The following is a 25,051-nucleotide window of genomic DNA, read 5'->3' on the forward strand; positions in this document are numbered from 1 at the left end:
CCTGATTTCCAAAAAAAAAGTGAATTTTTTTTTTCGTGCCCCTCCTATCAGTTTGACGAGGGAAGAGTTTTGAGACACTCGCCATTATAGTGATTTTTCGCAAAAAAAAGAGGAGCGCAAAAAAAAGAACGAAAAAAAAGTTCCAGAGTGTGCTTTTCCCTTATTTACGTGCAGCGCCGTGATTTTTTTAGTGTTCTAGGCTCGCGTCTCTAGCACGGTCTAGCCTAGGACCAGCACAGTACCGTCGTTGAGCGTTTATTCAACTTTGCATCTCTGAATTGATTATTGCTGACCCTTTTTGCTACCATACTATAAGCCTTCCCAGCTCCACATACATCTACGTCGTGCGTTCGACTCTCCCTGGCAATCGCTCTATCCAAGCTTTTGAGAGTTTTTGACTACAACGGTTGCCGATCACCGCCTGCTGCTGGGTAAGAACTGGTAAGAATTTGAGATTTGCTTGACGGATTTGTGACACCCGCCACCACCACCACTTGTTAGTAGTCTGTAGGATCATATTCTTGTGTGTTTCTATTGCTGCTAACCATGCCAGGATCACAAGCCGACGAGACTGACTGGGAGAACTTGACGAACAAGGAGCTTCATGATACGTTTCAGCAAATGATGAATGGATAGGTGCAAGATGTGATAAACAGATTTGAAGAGGCCATGGAGAAGATAGATGGCATGGAGAAGACGTTTGAAACAAAGCTCGATAACAAGTTTGCTGAATTGCTTTCGCGTTTTCCACCACCACCACCGGCTGCTCCTGCCGCACCTCTGCAACAACAGCAACAACACCGACTACCTCCAGGTCGGGAAACAGCCCTCCGCCGAGCGAGCCGTGTCCCTCTTCAGTCGGGCCAAACTGCTGGTGCTGCTGTTGATACTTCTGTGGCTCCTACTGCTGATGTGGAGGAGGATGCTTATGTGGGAGATTATGACGATGAGGTTGATCAAAATCAGAACTACGTGCCACCAACAGCACAGCAACCACCAGGTCGTCCACATGCAAATAATGGCAATGGTAGGGCTCACCCTCAGGTATGAGATCATGACCATCTCCCTAAACTAAAATTGAATATTCCACCATTTGAGGGTAGATATGTTCCTGATATATATCTTACTTGGGAGTTAGAAACTGAACAATGATTTACATGTTTACAATATCCCGAGGAGAGACGTGTTCCTGCTGCTGTTTGTGCTTTCACTAGTTTTGCATGTGTTTGGTGGTCTGAGCATTGTAGATTATATCCTATTCCGGCTACTTGGGCTGCTTTGAAAACTGCCATGCGTACTCGTTGGGTTCCACCATATTATCAACGTGAATTGCTTCAAAAATTGCAGCGCTTAAGACAGGGAAAAAATTCTGTAGAAGAATATTATCAGGAATTACAAACTGGCATGATTAGATGTGGTATTGTTGAGGAGAATGAAGCTATGCTTGCACGTTTTATGGGTGGATTAACTAGAGAGATTCAGACGATTCTAGAGTATAAGGAGTATACTAATATCACTCGTTTATTCCATCTTGCTTGTAAAGCTGAACGTGAAGTGCAGGATCGACAGGCATTGGCACGGACTAACTTTTCTGCAGGTCGACCTTCATCATGGACACCACGTGCATCATCTACTTCCACACGTTCTGCTACACCGGCGCCTCCGTCGGCTACCACCTCCAACCGTGATACAATAAAGCAGGCACAATCACCACTATCTGCCAAGAGCACACCTTCTGGGCCTGCAAAGAGCTCTTCTTCATCCATGGCATCAACAGGGCAAACACATGATATTATTTGTCGACGTTGCAAGGGTGGAGGTCATTATGCGAGAGAATGCCCATCTAAGCGTGTGATGATTGTTACTGAGGATGGTGGGTATGAGTCCGCTAGTGACTATGGTGAGGAGACTTTGGCTCTTATTACACGTGACGAACACGGTGGAGACGATTCTGATCATGAGACGCAATACATGGCTCCTGAAGATGCTGACAGGTATGAAAGTTTAGTTTCTCAACGTGTTTTGAGTGTGCAGGTTACACAAGCTGAGCAAAATCAGAGCCATAATTTGTTCCATACAAAGGGAGTTGTGAAGGAACATTCTGTTCGCGTGATCATAGATGGAGGGAGCTGCAATAACTTGGCTAGCATGGAGATGGTGGAGAAGCTATCTCTCACCACAAGACCACATCCACATCCTTACTACATCCAATGGTTCAACAACAGCGGCAAGGTTAAGGTAACACGTACTGTTCGTGTGCATTTTAGTATCTCTACATATGCTGATTATGTTGATTGTGATGTGGTACCTATGCAAGCATGTTCCTTATTACTTGGTAGACCATGGCAATTTGATAAAAATTCTGTACACCATGGTAGAAACAATCAGTACACTCTTGTTCATAACGATAAAAATATTACTTTGCTTCCTATGACTCCTGATTCCATTTTGAAAGATGATATTAATAGAGCTAATAAAGCAAAACAGGAGACAAATAAGAGTGAAAATCAGATTGTGGCAAAAGAATTTGAGCACCAAACGAAGCCTAATAATAAACCATCTACTGTTGTTTCTGAAATTAAATTGAAAAGTGCATGTTTACTTGCCACCAAATCTGATATTGATGAGCTAGATTTCAGCAAATCTGTTTGCTATGCTTTTGTGTGCAAAGAGGCATTATTTTAATTCGAGGACGTGCCTTCCTCTTTGCCCCCTGCTGTCACTAACATTTTGCAGGAGTTCGCTGACGTCTTTCCACAAGACGTGCCACCGGGATTACCACCTATTCGAGGGATTGAGCATCAAATTGACTTAATTCCCGGTGCTTCGCTACCCAACCGTGCACCATACCGTACCAATCCAGAGGAGACGAAGGAGATTATGCGTCAAGTACAAGAACTGCTCGACAAAGGTTATATACGCGAATCCCTTAGTCCTTGTGCTGTTCCTATCATTTTAGTGCCGAAAAAGGATGGTACGTCGCGTATGTGCGTTGATTGTAGAGGCATTAATAATATTACTATTCGTTATCATCATCCTATTCCTAGGCTAGATGATATGCTTGATGAATTGAGTGGCTCTACAATATTCTCCAAAGTTGATTTGCGTAGTGGATACCATCAATTTCGTATGAAATTGGGTGATGAATGGAAAACAGCATTTAAAACTAAGTTTGGATTATATGAGTGGTTAGTCATGCCCTTTGGGTTAACTAATGCACCTAGTACTTTCATGAGGTTAATGAACGAAGTTTTACATGCTTTCATTGGACGATTTGTGGTAGTTTACTTTGATGACATATTGATTTATAGCAAATCTTTGGAGGAACATTTGGAACATTTACGTGCTGTTTTTATTGCTCTACGTGATGCACGTTTGTTTGGAAACCTTGGAAAGTGCACCTTTTGCACCGACCGAGTATCTTTTCTTGGCTATGTTGTTACTCCACAGGGAATTGAAGTTGATAAAGCCAAGATTGAAGCTATTGAGAGTTGGCCGCAGCCCAAAACGGTCACACAAGTGAGGAGTTTCCTTGGCCTCGCTGGTTTCTATAGGCGTTTTGTGAGAGATTTCAGCATCATTGCTGCACCTCTCAACGAGCTTACAAAGAAGGATGTGCCTTTTGTTTGGGGTACCGCACAGGAAGAAGCCTTCACGGTTTTGAAAGATAAGTTGACACATGCTCCTTTACTCCAACTTCCTAATTTCAATAAGACTTTTGAGCTTGAATGTGATGCTAGTGGAATTGGATTAGGAGGTGTGTTATTACAAGATGGAAAACCTGTTGCATACTTTTCTGAAAAATTGAGTGGGCCTAGTCTGAACTATTCTACTTATGATAAAGAATTATATGCTCTTGTTCGGACCTTAGAAACATGGCAACATTATTTATGGCCCAAGGAATTTGTTATACATTCTGATCATGAATCTTTGAAACACATTAAAAGTCAAGCAAAACTGAACCGTAGACATGCTAAATGGGTTGAATTCATTGAGACTTTCCCTTATGTCATTAAACACAAGAAGGGTAAAGAAAATGTTATTGTTGATGCCTTGTCTCGTCGTTATACTATGCTTTCACAACTTGACTTTAAAATATTTGGTTTGGAGACCATCAAAGATCAATATGTTCATGATGCTGAATTTAAAGATGTATTGCAGAATTGTAAGGAAGGGAGAACTTGGAACAAGTTCGTTCTTAACAATGGATTTGTGTTCCGTGCTAACAAGCTATGCATTCCAGCTAGCTCCGTTCGTCTTTTGTTGTCGCAGGAGGCGCATGGAGGAGGATTAATGGGACACTTTGGCGTCAAGAAGACGGAGGATATACTTGCTACACATTTCTTTTGGCCAAAGATGAGACGGGATGTTGAGCGTTTTGTTGCTCGCTGCACTACATGTCAAAGAGCTAAGTCACGACTCAATCCTCATGGTTTATATATGCCTTTGCTAGTACCTAGTGTTCCTTGGGAGGATATATCTATGGACTTTGTTTTAGGTTTACCTCGAACAAAGAAGGGGAGGGATAGCATATTTGTTGTCGTGGATAGGTTCTCGAAAATGGCACACTTTATACCATGTCATAAAAGCGATGATGCTGTTAATGTTGCTGATTTGTTCTTTTGTGAAATTATTCGCTTACATGGTGTGCCAAATACTATTGTTTCAGATCGTGATACTAAATTTCTTAGCCACTTTTGGAGATGTTTATGGGCTAAGTTGGGGACTAAGCTGCTTTTTAGTACTACTTGTCACCCCCAAACTGATGGACAAACTGAAGTAGTCAATAGAACATTGTCTACTATGCTTAGGGTTGTTTTGAAGAATAACAAGAAAATGTGGGAAGAATGCTTGCCTCATATTGAATTTGCTTATAATCGCTCATTGCATTCTACTACTAAGATGTGCCCTTTTGAAATTGTGTATGGTTTCCTACCTCGTGCACCTATTGATTTGTTGCCTCTTCCATCTTCAGAGAAGGTTAATTTTGATGCTGAAGAACGTTCTGAATTGATTTTAAAAATGCATGAGTTAACTAAGGAAAACATTGAGCGTATGAATGCTAAATATAAACTTGCTAGAGATAAGGGTAGAAAACATGTTGTGTTTGCGCCTGGAGATCTTGTTTGGTTACATTTGCGTAAAGATAGATTTCCTAATCTGCGCAAATCAAAGCTAATGCCACGTGCTGATGGTCCTTTTAAGGTGTTAGAGAAAATAAATGATAATGCATATAAACTTGAGCTACCTATAGATTTTGGGGTTAGTCCCACTTTTAACATTGCAGATTTGAAGCCTTATTTGGGTGAGGAAGATGCGCTTCCGTCGAGGACGACTTCATTTCAAGAAGGGGAGGATGATGAGGACATCAATACCATTGTTACACCCACAGCCCCTACTGTTACATATACTGGACCAATTACTAGAGCTCGCGCATGCCAATTAAATTACCAGGTACTTTCGTTTCTTGGTAATGATTCTAATGTTCATGAGATTATGATGCTGCCTAAATTGGATACATTTGTTTTGCTTACAAATGAAGGGCCTAGCTTGGAGAAGGATGAACATTGGAGCAAGAACACGCATGGAGTTGATGGCATGCGCAAGGGGATCAAGAACGGAGTTACAAGTGATGATTTCAGGACTTTGAAGCCGCCGTAAGGAGTGCATGAAGCCTTGGACGAAATATACAAGATGCCACTTCATAATATTCGTCCATAGGCTATTCTAGGTGCTGCGTCACCTTATTAATGGGCCAGGCCCATGTAATTTCGAAATACTTAAGTATAGGCTATTTTTAGAGTCCGTATGTGTGGGGAAACAAGAGTTAGGGTTGGTTTCGGACCCCACCCTCAAGGGCCACGAAATTCCCCCCTCTTCCTCCATATATACAGCCCTTAGGGCGTCGTTTAGACTTTGGGTTTTGTTTAGATTAAAAGTTCGCCATAGCTGCAACTTCGCGTACTTCATTTGTGTCCAACGACCAGACCAAGACGTCACAGAACCCCACCTTGATCAATAAAGCTTTCATCTTATATTCGCAATATCCCGATTGCAATCTCAGTTTCTTGCTTGTTCTTCGTTTGCTCGCAGGAAACAGACCCTCGTGGTCAGGTTGATCGTGCTCCGGCGTGGTCAATAACCCTCGGAAGTTGGTTTAGCGATTGCTAAGGCGCGACGTCTCGCACATTCGTAGTCGGATCGTCAGGGTCGACTCCCACAGAAAACGATAGCCACCATCTCATCGAAACATCGGGACACCTTAGCCTCTATCACCTCACCGCTCCGCGAGCGAAACGAACACACAAAAGAGAAGTTTATTTTGAAAATTAGAGATAGCACATGCAAATTTGCTAAGAACAGCAAGAGAATACCGCATATAGGTAGATATAGTGGACTCATGTGGCAAAACTGGGTTAAAGGTTTTTGGATGCACACGTAGAGATCATACATAGTGCAAAATGAAGGCTGGCAAAAGATTGAGAAGCGACCAACCAAGAAACGAATAATCTCATAAGCAAGCATTAAGCATAACTAACACGGAATAATGCACCACAAGTAGGATATAATTTCATTGCATGACTATTGACTTTTGTGCTTGCATAGGGAATCACAAACCTTAACATCAATATTCTTACTAAAGCATAATTACTCATCAAGATGACTCATATATCACATCATCATATCTCAAAACTATTACTAAGAATCAAGTTTATTTTGTCCAATGATCTTCATGAAAGTTTTTATTATATCCTTCTTGGATATCTATCACTTTGGGACTAATTTTCATGTGTTGCTTTTCATAAGCTCAAACAAATATAAGTGAAGATCATGAGCATAATTTTTCTTTCTCTCAAATTAATTTAATTGAAGCAAGAGAGAATTTCTTAAAAATTTACTAACTCTAAATCTAAGTGAAGCAAGAGAGCATTTCTTCAAAAATACTAAGAACACCGTGCTCAAAAAGATATAAGTGAAGCACTAGAGCAAGTCCATAGCTCATAAAATATTTAAGTGAAGCATAGAGAGCAATTCTAACAAGTCATGACATAATTTTAGCTTTCTCAAATAGGTGTGTGTCCAGAAAGGAATCAAGACTTAAAACAAAAACTAAAACAAGCAAAGACTCATATCATACAAGAAGGTCCAAGCAAAACACATAGTATGTGACGAATAAAAATATAGCTTTGAGTAAAATACCGATGGTCGTTAGAAGAAAGAGGGGATGCCACTAGGGGGCATCCCCAAGCTTAGTTGGTTGCTCATTTTTGGATAATAGCTTGGGATGCTGGGGCATCCCCAAGCTTAGGCTCTTCTACTCCTTATTCCTTCATCCATCGCAAGATAACCCAAAACTTGAAAACTTCAATCACACAAAACTCAACAAAACCTTCGTGAGATCCGTTAGTATAAGAAAATAATAAATTACTACTATAAGTGTTGTATCAAACCAATTCATATTTTGTTCCTGCATTATATCTACTGTATTCCAACTTTTCTATGGCAAAAACTCATCAAAGAAAACCATAGAGCCATCAAAATAAGCACACAATACAAAGACAACATAATCTGTCAAACCAGAACAGTCTGTAGCAATCTGACTATTTCGAATACTTTTGTACCTCCAAAAATTCTAAAACATTAGGACGACCTGAGTAATTTGTATATTGATCTACTGCAAGTGGAATGAGTATTTTACGGCTCTCTCGTAAAAAAAGGAGAATTATTTTCGTGAGCGCAAAAGTTTCTGTTTTTTCAGCAAGATCGAACAACTATCACCCAAGAACATCCTAAAGGCTTTACTTGGCACAAACACTAATTAAAACATAAAAAACACAATCATAATAGTAGCATAGTTGTTCTAACACTCGAAAATAGGAAGGAAAAAGAAAAAATAAATTTTATTCATTGGGTTGCCTCCCAATAAGCGCTGTAGTTTTACGCCCTTAGCTAGGCATAAAGCAAGGATCTAAGTTTTGTAGCCCTTCTTCGTAATTCCCTTAGAGGTGTTTTCATCATGGGGTTTTATAAAAACAACATAAAACATATTATCCATAGAAACCTTAGCATTATTAAGTAGCCCATTATCATAACCACATTGATTTCCGGCAACAATCCAAGAATAATGTTGATTAACATTATTAAAAACTTGTTGAATTACATCTAGGATCAGGACTTCCTTTTTAAGGTTCTCATCAAAGATCTTATTGTCCCCAAGCAAATGTCTTAACGCATAATCACTATGTAAAGAATTTCATCTATCACGGGCTTTTCACGATTCATACCATAAAAATCAAAGATTTCCCTAGCTTCCCGTATGATATAGTCAAACTCATTCATAAGAACGAGAGTAGCCAACTTTTTAGACTTAGGATTCTTTATAGCAGGGAGCTTAAAAACAATCTCTGCAAAGTAGGATGAGTACGGATAAATTTACTTTCAAGTTTCAGAACTAGTTCTGAAATAGCATCCGCATAAGACCTAGTAGTTTTAAGTATAGGAGCATCATCAAGACTTAAATTTCCAACACAACTGATAAATTCTTGGATACGTTCCTTTCCCATAACATTCCCTTGCCCCAAGATAAAAGTTTTAGCATCCAGACTGCCCGTACATCCAATCTTAGGAGTTAGGCCATCATCTGTTGGTGCCATACCAAAGTCACTCATGATTGCAAGCAAAGGATAGATCTGATGATAAAACGACGAATGGAAAAAGAGGGGCGAATAAAACGATAAATTTTTGTGAAGTGGGGGAGAGGAAAACGAGAGGAAAATGGCAAATAATGTAAATTGTAAGGAGATGAGATTTGTGATTAGGATCCTGGTATATGTTGAAGATCCTCCCCAGCAATGGCACCAGAAATTCCTTTTGATGTCGCTTGAAGCTACGTCGGTATTTCCCCAAAGAGGAAGGGATGATGCAGCACAACGGCGGTAGGTATTTCCCTCGGATATGAAACCAAGGTTATCAAACCAGTAGGAGAACCAAGCAACACAACGTAAACAACACCTGCACACAAATAACAACTTCTCGGAACCCGACGTGTTAAAGGGGTTGTCAATCCCTTCTGGGGTATGGCGCCTCAAGATAGGCAAACAAACGTGAGGTAAATTTGTAGTAGATTGATTGATCGAACGCCAAATAAAATAAATAACAATAAATTGTAGCAGAGTATTTTTTGGGTTTTTTGGTTTAGTAGATCTGAAAATAAACGCAAAGGAAAATAGATCGCAAAGGCAAATAATATGAGAAAGAGACCCTAGGGCCGTAGGTTTCACTAGTGGCTTTTCTCGAGAAAAATAACAAACGGTGGGTGAAAAAATTGCCGTTGGGAGATTAATAGAACTTCAAATACTCATGACGATATCCAGGCAATGATCATTACATAGGCATCACGTCCAAGATTAGTAGACCGACTCCTGCCTCCATCTACTACTATTACTCCACACGTCGACCGCTATCCAGCATGCGTCTAGTGTATTAAGTTCATGGAGAAACGGAGTAATGCAATAAGAATGATGACATGGTGTAGACAAGATCTATCTATGTAGAGATAGACTCCATCGTTTTATCCTTACTAGCAACGATACATACGTGTCGGTTCCCCTTCTGTCACTGGGATCAAGTGCCGTAACATCGAACCCACTACAAAGCACCTCTTCCCATTGCAAGATAAATAGATCAAGTTGTCCAAACAAAACCCAAATATCGGAGAAGAAATACGAGGCTATAAGCAATCATGCATAAAAGAGATAGAAGAAACTCAAATACTTTCATGGATATAAAAAGATAGATCTGATCATAAACTCAAAGTTCATCGATTCCAACAAACACAACGCAAAAGAGTTACGTCATATGGATCTCCAAGAGACCATTGTATTGAGAATCAAGAGAGAGAGTGAGAGAGAGAAAGCCATCTAGCTACTAACTACGGGCCCAAGGTCTACAAAGAACTACTCACGCATCATCGAAGAGGCACCAATGGAGGTGGTGAACCCCATCCGAGATGGTGTCTAGATTGGATTTGGTGGATCTGGACTCTATGGCGGCAGGATGAATATTTCACTGACTCCCCTAGGTTTCTGGGAATATTGGGGTATTTATAGAGAAAAGAGGCAGTCCGGGGGGACCCGAGGTGGGCACAACCCACCAGGGCGCGCCTGGGCCTCCTGGCGCGCCTTGGTGGGTTGTGCTCCCCTCGGGATTGTAACACCCATGATGCGGCTATATCTCCCACGTGTCGAGGAACGACTTACAGGCCTAACCGCATGGTGGTTTAGTCGCAAGTGGGGTAATCTTCACACAATCCCATGTACTGAATAAGAAAGGGATAAAGAGTTGGCTTACAATCGCCACTTCACACAAATAACATGTTAAACATACATCATCTAGAGTACAATCAAAGGTCCGACTATGGAACCAAAATAAAAGAAGACAACCCCAAATGCTAGATCCCTGATTGTCCCAACTAGGCTCCACTACTAATCAACCGGAAAAGACACAAAACAACAATCAAGATCTTCATTGAGCTCCCACTTGAGCTCGATTGCATCACCTGCACTGGTATCAATGGCACCTGCAACTGTTTGGAAGTATCTGTGAGTCACGAGCACTCAGCAATCTCACCCGCGAGATCTAGACTATTTAAGCTTATGGGTAGGATAGGGTAATGAGGTGGAGCTGCAGCAAACACTATGCATATATGGTGGATAACATACGCAAATAAGAGCGAGAAGAGAAGTAACGCACGGTCGAGAAGCTAGAAGTGATCCTGAAACTACTTACATTCAAGCATAACATAAGACCGTGTTCACTTCTGGACTCCGCCAAAAAGAGACCATCACGGCTACACACTCGGTTGATGCATTTTAATTAAGTCAAGTATCAAGTTCTCTACAACCGGGCATTAACAACTTCCCATCTACCACATAACCGTGGGCACGGCTTTCGAAAGTTTAAACCCTGCAAGGTTGTCCCAACTTAGCCCATCACAAGCTCTCACGGTCAACGAAGGATATTCCTTCTCCCTGGAAGACCCGATCAGTCTTAGAATCCCGGTTACAAGACATTTCGACAATGGTAAAACAAGACCAGCAAGAACGGCCGAATGTGCCAACAAATCCCGATAGGAGCCGCACATATCTCGTTCTCAGGGCACACCGGATGAGACATCCTACAAGTAAAACCAGCCCTCAAGTTTCCCTGAGGTGGCCCCGCAGTCTACTTAGTTCGGACCAACACTTAGAGAAGCACTGGACCGGGGGGTTAAAATAAAGATGACCGGGGGGATTAAAATAAAGATGACCCTCGGGTTGGCCGACCCAAGGGAAAAGTAATAGGTTGTTAGGCAAATGTAAAACCAAGGTTGGGCCTTGCTGGAGGATTTTTATTCAAGGCGAATTGTCAAGGGGTTCCCATAACACCCAACCGCGTAAGGAACACCAAATCAAGGAACATAACATCGGTATGACGGAAACTAGGGCGGCAAGAGTGGAACAAAACACCAGGCATAAGGTCGAGCCTTCCACCCTTTACCAAGTATATAGATGCATTAATTAAAATAAGAGATATTGTGATATCCCCACATATCCATGTTCCAATACGGAACAAACTTCAACTTCACCTGCAACTAGCAACGTTATAAGAGGGGCTGAGCAAAAGCGGTAACTTAGCCAAACAACGGTTTGCTAGGAAGGAGGGTTAGAGGCTTGACATGGCAATATGGGAGGCATGATATAACAAGTGGTAGGTAGCGCGACATAGCGATAGAACGAACAACTACCAAGCAAAGATAGAAGTGATTTCGAGGGTATGGTCATCTTGCCTGAGATCCCGCAAGGAAGAAGAACGAGTCCATGAAGAAGACAAACAGACGTAGTCGAACGGATCCTCGCAACTCCGGAATGAAACCGAAGCTAACGAGAGAAGCAACTTGGAAAGAAGCAAACAACATAGTTAACAACCATCACATAAGCATGGCATGATGCGCAAAGAAGTATGATGCATGTCCGGTTTAAAGAGGCATGGCATGGCAAAGTGCAACAAACAATACTACAAATTAAGTGGAGCTCAATATGCATCGGGATGCATATTGACAAAACACCACATACAATTATTTAGTTCGCTCTTGTTTATGTACCCAACAATATTAAATGTTGTTAAACATGGCAAGAGGGTGAAGCATACAAAACTATACTATCTAAGCAATTTAAATGGGGCCGGATATAACAACAACAAATCCGGAAAACCCCATATGCATAATATGAATTAGGTACTGTTCTGCCCTAAACATAATTTTAGAGTTGTTAAACATGCAAAGTAAGTACATCATGTTAATCTATGCATTTTTCTACCCCATTTACATATAAAGTTTATTTAAAATGGGGCTACGGTTATTTAGTTATGAAATAAAGCATTTTAACATGGCATTTAAACAAAATAATTCAAACAACACAATTAAACATTTTAAACATGGATACAAGTGGCATATTATGAAACTAGACAAGATTCTAAGTATTTTATATATATGAGTTGTTTTAATCCGATGCATGGTTGTGTAGTTATTAAATGCATGAACATGAAGGACTTTTCTGCAAAATGGTAAAACTCTGGATAAATAAACAAACTCGTCCAGACAGAAAAAAACACTACACGGGCCGAAACAACAGGCTGGCCCAACAGTGGGAACAAAAGAGGAGGGCGTGTGGGGTGTGGACTCACCCAGCGGCCTTGGGCCAGATCTGGTGCTAGGCTGGGCCTTGGGGGCGCTGGAGGTCAATGCACGACCAGGACGGGTCGAGCGAGTGGTTTGACCGGCGCATGCGTGAAGCAGAGACATCAGCGGCGGCCGACGGGAGTTGCAAGGGCGGTGAAGCCTTGAGGCAATGGCGGGGACGAGCAGATCCGGTCGGCGGGGTCGCGCAGGTCGGGCGCGGCCATGGAGGGGCTTGAGCTCCTGGTTCCCTGCTGGACAGTGAAGAAGCTCCAGCGCAGCGGTAGAGAGCACGGGAGGTGCAGAACCTTGCCCCGACGACCATGGCAGCAGGGCGAGCCCCGCTCGTTTCCTGGCAGAGGAGAAAACAAACGAGGGTGGGAGAGAGTTTAGAGGAGGTAGGAGAGGAAAACAGGGGAGAGGAAAAAGGAGGCCGCCGACGACTCATCTGCTGGGTTTGCTGGCGACAATCGGCGGTGCGGCCGCAGTCTGGGACGAAAGGAGCTGCAGGAGGCCAGACTTGTCCAGGTGGCCGGGGAGGCAGAGGCCTAGTGGCGCTGGTAGTCGGAGGGGAACCGGGGTCGGGGAGGTGGAGGCGATGGCGGGTTGGTTGGCTGCGGGGCTTCTCTGATTGATGGGTTGGATCGAGTGATTGGCTGGTGTGTGAAATCGAGGAGGGGATGGATCCGGAGAGAGAGAAGGTAGGTAGGTGGCGGCGCGGTGGGATCGATGGGACAAGACCCCTAGGATCTAGGGTTGGACCTTATTTATAGCAAATGAAATCAGTTTAGGGCGGTTAGGTCCCTCCGATGGTAATCGGACAGACGGGAAAAATAGGTTAGGTAGCCCAAATAAGAAAATGGAGATGTTTTATAGATGTTTGGAGATGATCCGGACCCAACGGTAACGACTCCCCGGGTCGGATTCGGGACAGCTTTCGGACGCACGCGAGGGGTTTGGGTCGATGCACTGTGCAAGGAGGGGTTAGGCGAACGAGGTCAAGTGTGTGGTTGGACTGAGAAGAGAGAGGAGGAATGCAACCCGGCAACCGTTTCCGGAGACCGGACACGTACGACAATAGATCGGCTATAATGCCGCTATAGTTAACTGTTGGGGCGTCAAACGGACTCCGAATGCGATGAAACTTGGCAGGCGATCTACTAACAATATAACAACACCGCACGCTAACTATCATCCCATTTCAAGAACATTTTCCAGCCACTTATAGAATAATGTTTCGGACTTGTCGCGGGCGCGTGCAAGTGTGTATGTGCTCAGAACGGACAATGGAGAGAACTGGGGAACCCGGACGGATGCAAGTTTTGAAAACATGCAGATGCAATGCAGATGATGACATGGCAAGATGCAACACTCAAGCGAATGACAAGTCAACAACAGTGAATAACTGGAAGACACCTAGCGCATCGGTCTCGGCGCGTTACAACACTCCACCACTACAAGAGGATCTCGTCCCGAGATCTAGGGATGGCACCGGAGAGAAGTGGAAGAGGAAGAGGTAAAACTAAGTTGCTTCTTTGAAAAACGAGTGAAACCAAAGAACCTTGCGAGGTTGAACAAATTGAAATAAAGAATGCAACGAAGATGAACAAAGTTGAAAACATTCTGTTAGAAAAGAGGAACATGGGATACGACGAGAACCAAGAGGTTAAGTGACAAGATAGAGAAGGAATAAGAATGATATAATTTGGGCAGCACTCCGACTATAAATGGAAGGAATTGAACATAAACTTGACAAGATGAGAGGATACTTGATGAAATCAACAACACACTACCTCTGGAACTATTGAAAGAATGGCACAAGGGGTAAGAAAGATTTCAGACATCACTACGGTTGAGAAGGGAGGCAAAACTTGATAAGATGAGAGAACTTGAATGAAGGACACGACACTCCGGTTGAATGGATAATGTAGCGACCAGACCTCAAACAGTCTGATCTCTGTGCTCCGGTGTCATCCCTGGATCAGTAATGCTGACACCACATAGTACTCGGAGGATTTATAGCAAAGTAGCAATCACACACTTATTACATCGAGTGTCTCAAAAGAGAACTTATTACAATAAATATGGCTTAAGGCCATCTAATAACGATAACAGCGGAAGGCTTGGAAGATAAGTGAGTCCATCAACTCCAACGGCATCACTGAGTATAGAACCACGACCTAAAACTCCTCAATCATCGTCTGAAAAGTCTGCAGCATTAACGTTGCAACCCAAAAACGGGTCAGCACATGGAATATGCTGGCAAGGTAACACATAGAGAATAATGGAATGCAACAGCTATACTATATGCATATTTGGCTGGTGGAAAGCTCTATGGTTATAGTTTTGCGTAAAGCCAATTTTTCCCTACTTCAAAGGAATAAAATTAATTACTATCATGGTGGTTGTTAAATATTGAGAATGGTTGACAGCATTCTCAATCCCAATTAAGTAACATCATTAAAACCCATCAAAATTAATTTAGAGTAACATGTTGAGATTCACATGATAATCCAGGTACTAGATACTCAAGATGTCCATAACCGGGGACACGGCTAACCATGATTAGTTTGTTACACTCTGCAGAGGTTTGCGCACTTTTCCCCACAAGACTCGATCGCCTCCGTTTGGTTTCTCGCACTACAGGGTGTTTGAGAAGACAGATGACCGAGACACAGTCTTTCAGAAGCGCTAGCACCTTACGACGGATAGACCGGTACACCTACTTTCCCCTACATCTGCTAGTCTACCCTGTAAGAGTTCGCACAACTTGGTCAACTATGCTAGAGCCCATAATGGCTTGTGGTTGCACACGGAAGTTTCTAGTATGAATAATCTCATGATCCCTTTGGGCCTGGGTGGCGGTCCAAATAAAAACAGGCAAGTCCTGGAAACCCCAGGTGCCTCAATCCACCCAGATGTGTGTGAGGTTGCCACCTTAGATAAACCCTTAATTATCAATCTCACATCTGTCATGGATATCACTCACCCAATCCATGTCTACTAGCATAGCATGGCATAATAAGCAAACGTAGAAGTAACTCCCAAAGGTTTGATAATAAACAGGTAATAGGTACTACCTCATCTACTTCCCATCCCACAATTTAATTAGATCCTAATCATGTAGTGTGTGAGGATTGATCTAATGCAATAAAACTGGGTTGTAGAAAAGGTATGATCAAAGTGTTACTTGCCTTGCTGATGATCCGCGTAACCTAGAGATTCGAAGTAACAAGCGGCGCACTCCGGGTATTCTATCGCAGACAAACAACAAGCATACAATAAGTACTCATCTAATGCACAGGTAAAACTCAAATAGAAGATCTAACCAGAAAGTTCAACTTAAGAACCCTGGTTTGCAAAAAGAATCAAATCGAACGAAGCAAAAGAAATCAAACGGCGAAAGAAAACAACTTCGTTCTAGTAATCTGGATCTAGGGAAAATTTTACAGTAGCAAAAACATGTTTAAGTTGATTATTCGGAAAGAGGGTTTCGAGACGAAACTCCAGGCGCTTGAATCGCCTGATTCCGATAAACGAGCGAAAAGTTATACTAAAACAAAAATCGGATCAGAAATCGCGATGAGAAAATAACCGCGAAAAATCCGACGAAAAAAGAAAAACGACGAACAGATTTTTTTTTTTAAAACAGCACGGAAAACGAGGCGGCGCGCACTTCGGCGAGTCGGCGGCGGGGGGGCGGCGGCGGCTGGAGGCGGCGGCTAGGGTTAGGGCAGGGGCGGTTGGCGGCTGGGCTTTCGGGCCCCGGGGCGGCGGCTTATATAGCCTTGGCCGGCGGTGTCCTGGCCGAGTACGGCCCAAAGTCGGTTCCGCACGTTTTTTTTTTAAATAATTCCGCTCGGAAGAAAAAAAAATAAAAAGAAATACCAAACGGACTCCAAAAATCATGAAATAAATTTTGCCGGGTTTCTAAAATCAAGCCCGATAAAGCGAACATTTATCTGGGCCCAAACTACAACTTTGAAAAACGCGCATTTTGCCTAAATTCAATTAAAAATACCGAAAAACTCCGAAATAAAACTTATTTGATTTTTTTATTAAATCCTCAATATTTCTATATTTTGGGAAAGTCATTTTATTCCCTCTCTCATATTTTTGTAATAGAAATAATTGATGATAAAATAAATAAAATCAAATGATCCTGTTTACATAATTTGAGAAAACTCAAATATGTAAATAACGAAATCCCCAACTCTCTCCGTCAGTCCTTGAGTTGCTTAGGATTTTCTAGGATCAAAACCAAAAGCAAAATAAAATATGATATGCATGATGACCTAATGTATAACATTCCAAATTGAAAATTTGGGATGTTACAGATAAGCAAAAGGAAAGAACATGATCTTTGACAAAAATGGGATGATGGGTGAAGAGAGCAACATCACTATGCCTCCGGAACGAAAGAATAGAAGTTGAATCGTTGAAAAGGAAAGAATTGAGAAGAACATGACAACTTCTCTCACAAATGAGCTTGGAAATCACTCTTCCAAGAAGGTTATAACGGAATTGTTGGAAAACCAACAACGAAAACGAATAAGCTTGTTGTGGGCTTAAGGAAACATCTCAACATTTGAGGTGAAATTCTGCCACTAACAGAATCAATTGCTTGCTTGAGAGCAACGAAGAGATGAAAACTTCTTTCATCGCGAGAATAGGAGGAAACTTGGATTATTGATAAGCACCACAATAGCAACATTCCTTAGGGAAGGCTTTAGGTGAAATATAACCCAGGATAACCCCAGTGAAGATATTAATGGATTTAAAATACCTCATTCTTGATAACTTGTGAATCATGAACCACGTAGAGAAATTATCAAGAATGACATAACACCACCTCAAAAGATAAGGGAGAAAGGATTGAACTTTGAAATGCAAGATGAAGAATACTTGAGCCCCTCTGAAAAGAATCTCAATTAACACTTCGAGAAGGAATTAAATCCTTGATGTAGCATCATGTAGAACCTCCATGAAGAACTCTGGTAATAAAAGAATGATCAAAAGAAGTGAAGGATGAAAACAATAAGATTGAAGCCTTGCAATGATTGGATGGAGCTTTGTGATGAGATAAAGCGGAAAACTTGGAACTCCGGAAAGAAAAGATGAAGCATCTCAAACCGATAATGTGATGTGATGAACAACTCCGGAAGGAAGAAATTAGATCACTTGGATGAAACAATAATAAGAATTACGTTATGTGTATCCTTCTCCAATTTAAATTGATGACAAGCAACAGATTTGGCATACTAATTCTCGTTGAGAAGGATTAAGAAAGATATAGCGCAAACTTGAGAAAACACTTCAATGAACCACCGTTAGGATTGGAAAGAACGAATGAATTTATATGATAACCAAGGAATAGAACTCTTGAATGAACCACCGTAAGAATTGAAAATGAATGAAGCAAAGGGAACGAATCACCGGTAAGAATTAGAAAATGAATGAAGATACTTGAGAGAATTTAGATATATGAGAACGAATAGATCACGAGTTGATTAGTGAATACTTGAATGATGCACCGGTAATATTTGGAGAATGAGAGCTGAAAGCTTGAATGAATAATTCTGAGATGATGGGTTCCGGAGAATCAAAACTAAAAAGACTCCTGAATTGCTCCGGATGGGTGAAAAGAATTTGCACAATCGAAAACAATTATGAGAGGATGGCATCAAGCTAGAACCATGAATCTTTGGAAGAACGGGTAAGGATTAAAGAGGAACTCTTCTTTGGTCTTCAAAATCCGAGAATGATGATGAGAAACACCATTAAGAATTGTTGAGACACTCCGGAATGATTAAAAAGGAAAGGTTGAGCCAAAGATGAAAAGAATTTGAAAGCGATATTGGAGAAGGCAATTGACTGATGAAAATTCATTCTTACGTCAAACTTTGAAATGAATTTGGGAATAGCTTCGTGAAAATTAGAAGAGTCAGGTAAGATCCTGGGAAAATACCTATGGGTTAGAGCCCACTCAAAAGATACGCCGTTGAACGATTTTGAAGAGAGATTGTACCGGTTGATTTAAATGGCTTGAATGAGGTCACAAGCTCGAAATAACTCGAACATGTTAAGAATGGCAATGTGAATCTTCCGAGATATCTTCAACACCCCAGAATAAATGACTAGCTTGAGGTGAATAATTAATTGGTGCACCGGAATGAGAAATCATTTGAAACGAGGAAATGATATGATCAACAAAGCTTGACTTGAATCCACCGGAGAAGAAAGAGAACGAAGAATGATGAACTTGAAGCTCGGTTAATATCTTCCCTGAGAATCACCGGATAAGAACATTGACAAAAAAGAATGGAGAGACATCCCATCAATAAAATGATACTTGATTAAGAAATCTGAGTCCTCGAAGAAAAAGGGCGGGAGGGTGGGAAAACAAAGGCAACTTGGGATAGATGGAATGGATACTGTTGAGAAAACTTAGAATTGATCTAGCAAATGTTGAAAAAGATCAGATCCACTTGAAGGGAAGCACGTCGGTTGAAAAGGATTGACAAAACCATCTCGACGATCATGAAGGCTTAGTATCCACATAGAAATATGAGAACACCGCTTAGGAAAGGTATGGAATCAACACTTGACTTCAAAGCAACTCGAATACCACAAACCAAAACAAAACAAAGGATTGGCTTGCAAAATAAGCCGGAACAAATACATATGATAGAGATTTACCCAATCTCATATCATACATCTGTCGGAAAGATATTCTAGGAGCTACTTGAATTCCCACCTGTAAAACTCTCGAAACATTCTGGTTATGCAATCAGGTGTTGGGGATAGGGGAAGCATAAAATCTCACCCAAACTAACAATCCCTACATCCAGCTGTATCCATCCTTGAACACATAACCAAGAAACCTTCGGAAATCATGTAGCTCAACCTTCGAAAAAGCATCCGTTATACGAGTTATGGCAATACTCCTGAACTCCCGCCCCAGTACTAGGTGGCGTCGAGGTTATCTCACCAACAGCTGTATAAAAGAGATTTTTGATGTCGGTGAACTCAGGTATTCTAGAACTGCAATGATAAAATTTGTGACGACAACACCTCGGAGCTCAACTCCCCGGGACACTGCCACAGCCCCTAAAAGTCAGGAGGCACCAAGAATAATGTTCTCGTCACAAGACTATCGGAACGATTCCAAGATACCCGCGTGATCCTAAAAAAATTCGTGAAATTTGAGGAGAGGAAAGTCAAAACTTCTACGTCAGGAGGCCTCACCAGAGCGACGAAGGGACTGAGGAGTAAAAATAATCCTACTCTCCGATATATATATATATATATATATATATATATATAATCCTAAGACTCAAAACATTTTGTTCTAGACTCAACAACGTCAGTGATTCGGTCAAGCAGGGGGATCCTAAGTCGGGAATGGATCCGATTACCAACTTGTAACACCCACGATGCGGCTATATCTCCCACGTGTCAAGGAACGACTTAGAGGCATAAACACATGGTGGTTTAGTCACAAGTGGGGTAATCTTCACACAATCCCATGTACTGAATAAGAAAGGGATAAAGAGTTGGCTTACAATCGCCACTTCGCACAAATAACAAGTTAAACATACATCATCCAGAGCACAATCAAAGGTCCGACTAAGGAACCAAAAAAAAGACAACCCCAAATGCTAGATCCCCGATCGTCCCAACTAGGCTCCACTACTGATCAACCGGAAAAGACACAAAACAACGATCAAGATCTTCATCGAGCTCCCACTTGAGCTTAGTTGCATCACCTGCACTGGTATCATCGGCACCTACAACTATTTGGAAGTATCTGTGACTCACGAGGACTCATCAATCTCACACCCGCGAGATCAAGACTATTTAAGCTTATGGGTAGGATAGGGTAATGAGGTGGAGCTGCAGCAAGTACTAAGCATATATGGTGGCTAACATATGCAAATAAGAGCGAGAAGAGAAGCAACGCACGGTCCAGAAGCTAGAAGTGATCAAGAAGTGATCCTGAAACTACTTGCGTTCAAGCATAACACAAGACCGTGTTCACTTCCCGGACTCCGCCGAAAAGAGACCATCACGGCTACACACTCGGTTGATGCATTTTAATTAAGTTAAGTGTCAAGTTCTCTACAAGTGGACATTAACAAATTCCCATCTGCCACATAACCGCGGGCACGACTTTCGAAAGTTTAAACCCTGCAGGGGTGTCCCAACTTAGCCCATCACAAGCTCTCACAGTCAACAAAGGATATTCCTTCTCCCGGGAAGACCTGATCAGTCTTGGAATCCCGGTTACAAGACATTTCGACAATGGTAAAACAAGACCAGCAAGACTGCCCGAATGTGCTGACAAATCCCGATAGGAGCTGCACATATCTCGTTCTCAGGGCACACCGGATGAGACATCCTACGAGTAAAACCAGCCCTCAGGTTTCCCCGAGGTGGCCCTGCAGTCTACTCAGTTCGGACCAACACTTAGAGAAGCACTCGCCCGGGGGGTTAAAATAAAGATGACCCTCCGGTTAGCCGACCCAAGGGAAAAGTAATAGGTTGTTAGGCAAATGTAAAACCAAGGTTGGGCCTTGCTAGAGGAGTTTTATTCAAGGCGAACTGTCAAGGGGTTCCCATAACACCCAACTGCATAAGGAACGCAAAATCAAGGAACATAACACCGGTATGACGGAAACTAGGGCGGCTAGAGTGGAACAAAACACCAGGCATATGGCCGAGCCTTCCACCCTTTACCAAGTATATAGATGCATTAATTAAAATAAGAGATATTCTGATATCCCAACATATCCATGTTCCAATATGGAACAAACTTCATTTCACCTACAACTAGCAACGCTATAAGAGGGGTTGAGCAAAAGAGGTAACTTAGCCAAACAACTATTTGCTAGGAAGGAGGGTTAGAGGCTTGACATGTCAATATGGGAGGCATGATATAACAAGTGGTAGGTAGCGCGACATAGCGATAGAATGAACAACTAGCAAGCAAAGATACAACTGATTTTGAGGGTATGGTAAACTTGCCTGAGATCCCGCAAGGAAGAAGAACGACTCCATGAAGAAGACAAACGAACGTAGTCGAACGGATCCGCACAACTCCGGAACGAAACCGAAGCTAATGAGAGAAGCAACCCGGAAAGAAGCAAACAACATAGTAAACAACCATCACATAAGCATGGCATGATGCGCAAACAAGTATGATGCATGTCTGGTTTAAAGAGGCATGGCATGGCAAAGTGCAACAAACAATACTACAAATTAAGTGGAGCTCAATATGCATCGTGATGCATATTGACAAAACACCACATACAATTATTTAGTTTGCTCTTGTTTATGTACCCAACAATATTAAGTGGTGTTAAACATGGCAAGATGGCGAAGCATACAAAACTATACTATCTAAGCAATTTAAATGGGGCCGGATATAAGAACAACAAATCCGAAAAAACCCCATATGCATAATATGAATTAGCTACTATTCTTCCCTAAACATAATTTTAGAGTAGTTAAACTTGCAAAGTAAGTACATCGTGTTAATCTATGCATTTTTCTACCCCATTTACGTATAAAGTTTATTTAAAATGGGGCTATGGTTATTTAGTTATGAAATAAAGCATTTTAACATGGCATTTACGCAAAATAATTCAAACAGCACAATTAAACATTTTAAACATGGATACAAGTGGCATATTATGAAACTAGACAAGATTCTAAACATTTTACATATATAAGTTGTTTTAATCCCATGCATGCTTATGTAGTTATTAAATGCATGAACATGAAGGAGTTTTCTGCAAAATGGTAAAACTCTGGATGAATAGACAAACTCGTCCAGACAGAAAAAAAACACTACACGGGCCGAAACAACAGGCTGGCCCAACAATGGGAACAAAAGAGGAAGGCGCGCGGGGTGTGGCCTCACCCAGCGGCCTTGGGCCAGATCTGGTGCTAGACTGGGCCTTGGGGGTGCTGGAGGTCAACACGCGACCAGGAGGGGTCGAGCGAGTGGTTTGACCAGCGCGTGCGTGAACCAAAGACATCAGCGACGGCCGACGGGAGTTGCAAGGGCGGTGAGGCGGCGCGGCAACGACGGGGACGAGCAGATCCAGTCGGCAGGTTGCGCAGGTCGGGTGCGGCCATGGAGGGGCTTGAGCTCCTGGTTCCCTGCTGGACAGTGAAGAATCTCCAGCGCGGCGGTAGGGAGCACGGGAGGTGCAGAACCTTGCCCCGGCGACCATGGCAGCAGGGGCGAGCCCCGTTCATTTCCTGGCAGAGGAGAAAACAAACGAGGGAAGGAGAGAGTTTAGAGGAGGTAGGAGAGGAAAACAGGGGAGAGGAAAAAGGAGGCCGACGGTGACTCATCTGCTGGGTTTGCTGGAGACGATCGGCGGCGCGGCCGCGGTCAGGGACGAAAGGGGCTGCGGGAGGCCGGACTTGTCCAAGAGGCAGGGGAGGCAGAGGCCCGGTTGCGCTGGTAGTCGGAAGGGAACCGGGGTCGAGGAGGTGGAGGCGATGGCGGGTTGGTTGGCTGCGGGGCTTCTCTGATTGATGGGTTGGATCGAGGGATTGGCTGGTGTGTGAAATCAAGGAGGGGATGGATCCCGAGAGAGAGAAGGTAGGTAGGTGGCGGAGCGGTGGGATCAATGGGACAATACCCCTGGGATCTAGGGTTGGACCTTATTTATAGCAAATGAAATCAGTTTAGGGCAGTTAGGTCCCTCTGATCATAATCGGACGGACGGGAAAAATAGGTTAGGTAGCCCAAATAAGAAAATGGATATGTTTTATAGATGTTTGGGGATGATCCGGACCCAACGGTAATGACTCCCCGGGTCGGATCCGGGACAGCTTTCGGACGCGCTCGAGGGGTTTGGGTCGATGCACTTTGCAAGGAAGGGTTAGGCGAACGAGGTCAAGTGTGTGGTTGGACTAAGAAGAGAGAGGAGGAATGCAACCTGGCAACCGTTTCCGGAGACCGGAAACGTCCGAAGATAGACCGGCTATAATGCCGCGATAGTTAACCATTGGGGAGTCAAACGGACTCCGAATGCGATGAAACTTGGCAGGCGACCTACTAACAACATAACAACACCGCACGCCAACTTTCATCCCATTCCAAGAACATTTTCCAGCCACTTATAAAATAATGTTTCGGACGTGTCGCGGGCGCGTGCAAGTGTGTCTGGGCTCAAAACGGACAATAGAAAGAACTGGGGAACCCGGACGGATGCAAGTTTTGAAAACATGCAGATGCAATGCAGATGATGACATGGCAAGATGCAACACGCAAGCGAATGACAAGTCAACAACAGTGAATAACTGGAAGACACCTGGCGCATCGGTCTCGAGGCATTACAGGGGCACCCCCCAGGCGCAGCCAGGGCCCATTGTGTTCTTTTTGGCCCATAAAAATTCTTCGTAAAGTTTCATGGCATTTGGACTTCGTTTGATATTGATTTTCTGCGATGTAAAAAACATGGAAAAAAACAACAACTGGCACTTGGCACTATGTCAATAGGTTAGTACCAAAAAATGATATAAAATGATTATAAAACATCCAAGATTGATAATATAACAGTGATGTCTACTACGCAACTTTATTCTTATAGACACGTGTTGGGCATCCAAGTGCAGAGTTTCGTAGGACAGTAGCAATTTCCCCTCAAGTGGATGACCTAAGGTTTATCAATCTGTGAGAGGTGTAGGATGAAGGTGGTCTCTCTCAAACAACCCTGCAACCAAATACAAGAAATCTCTTGTGTCCCCAACACACCCAATACAATGGCAAATTGTATAGGTGCACTAGTTCGACGAAGAGACTGTAATTGATACGTCTCCAACATATCTACTTTTACAAACACTGTTGCCCTTGTTTTGGACTCTAATTTTCATGATTTGAATGGAACTAACCCGGACTGACGCTTTTTTCAGCAGAATTGCCATGGTGTTATTTTTGTGCAAAAATAAAAGTTCTCGGAATGACCTGAAAATCAACGGAGAATATTTTTGGAATATATAAAAAATACTGGCGAAAGAATCAAGGACAGGGGCCCCACACCCTCTCCATGAGGGTGGGGGCGCGCCCCCTGCCTTGTGGGCCCCCTGGTGCTCCACCGACCTCAACTCCAACTCTATATATTAACATTTGGGGAGAAAAAAATCAGAGAGAAGGATTCATCGCGTTTTATGATACGGAACCGCCGCCAAGCCCTAATCTCTCTCGGGAGGGCTGATCTGGAGTCCGTTCGGGGCTCCGGAGAGGGGAATCCGTCGCCATCGTCATCATCAACCTTCCTCCATCACCAATTTCATGATGCTCACCGCCGTGCATGA

This window comes from Triticum urartu, chromosome 1A (genome assembly GCF_056163025.1).
Source record: "Triticum urartu cultivar PI428250 chromosome 1A, HENAU_Tu73, whole genome shotgun sequence".
In the NCBI taxonomy this organism is placed as follows: domain Eukaryota; kingdom Viridiplantae; phylum Streptophyta; class Magnoliopsida; order Poales; family Poaceae; genus Triticum; species Triticum urartu.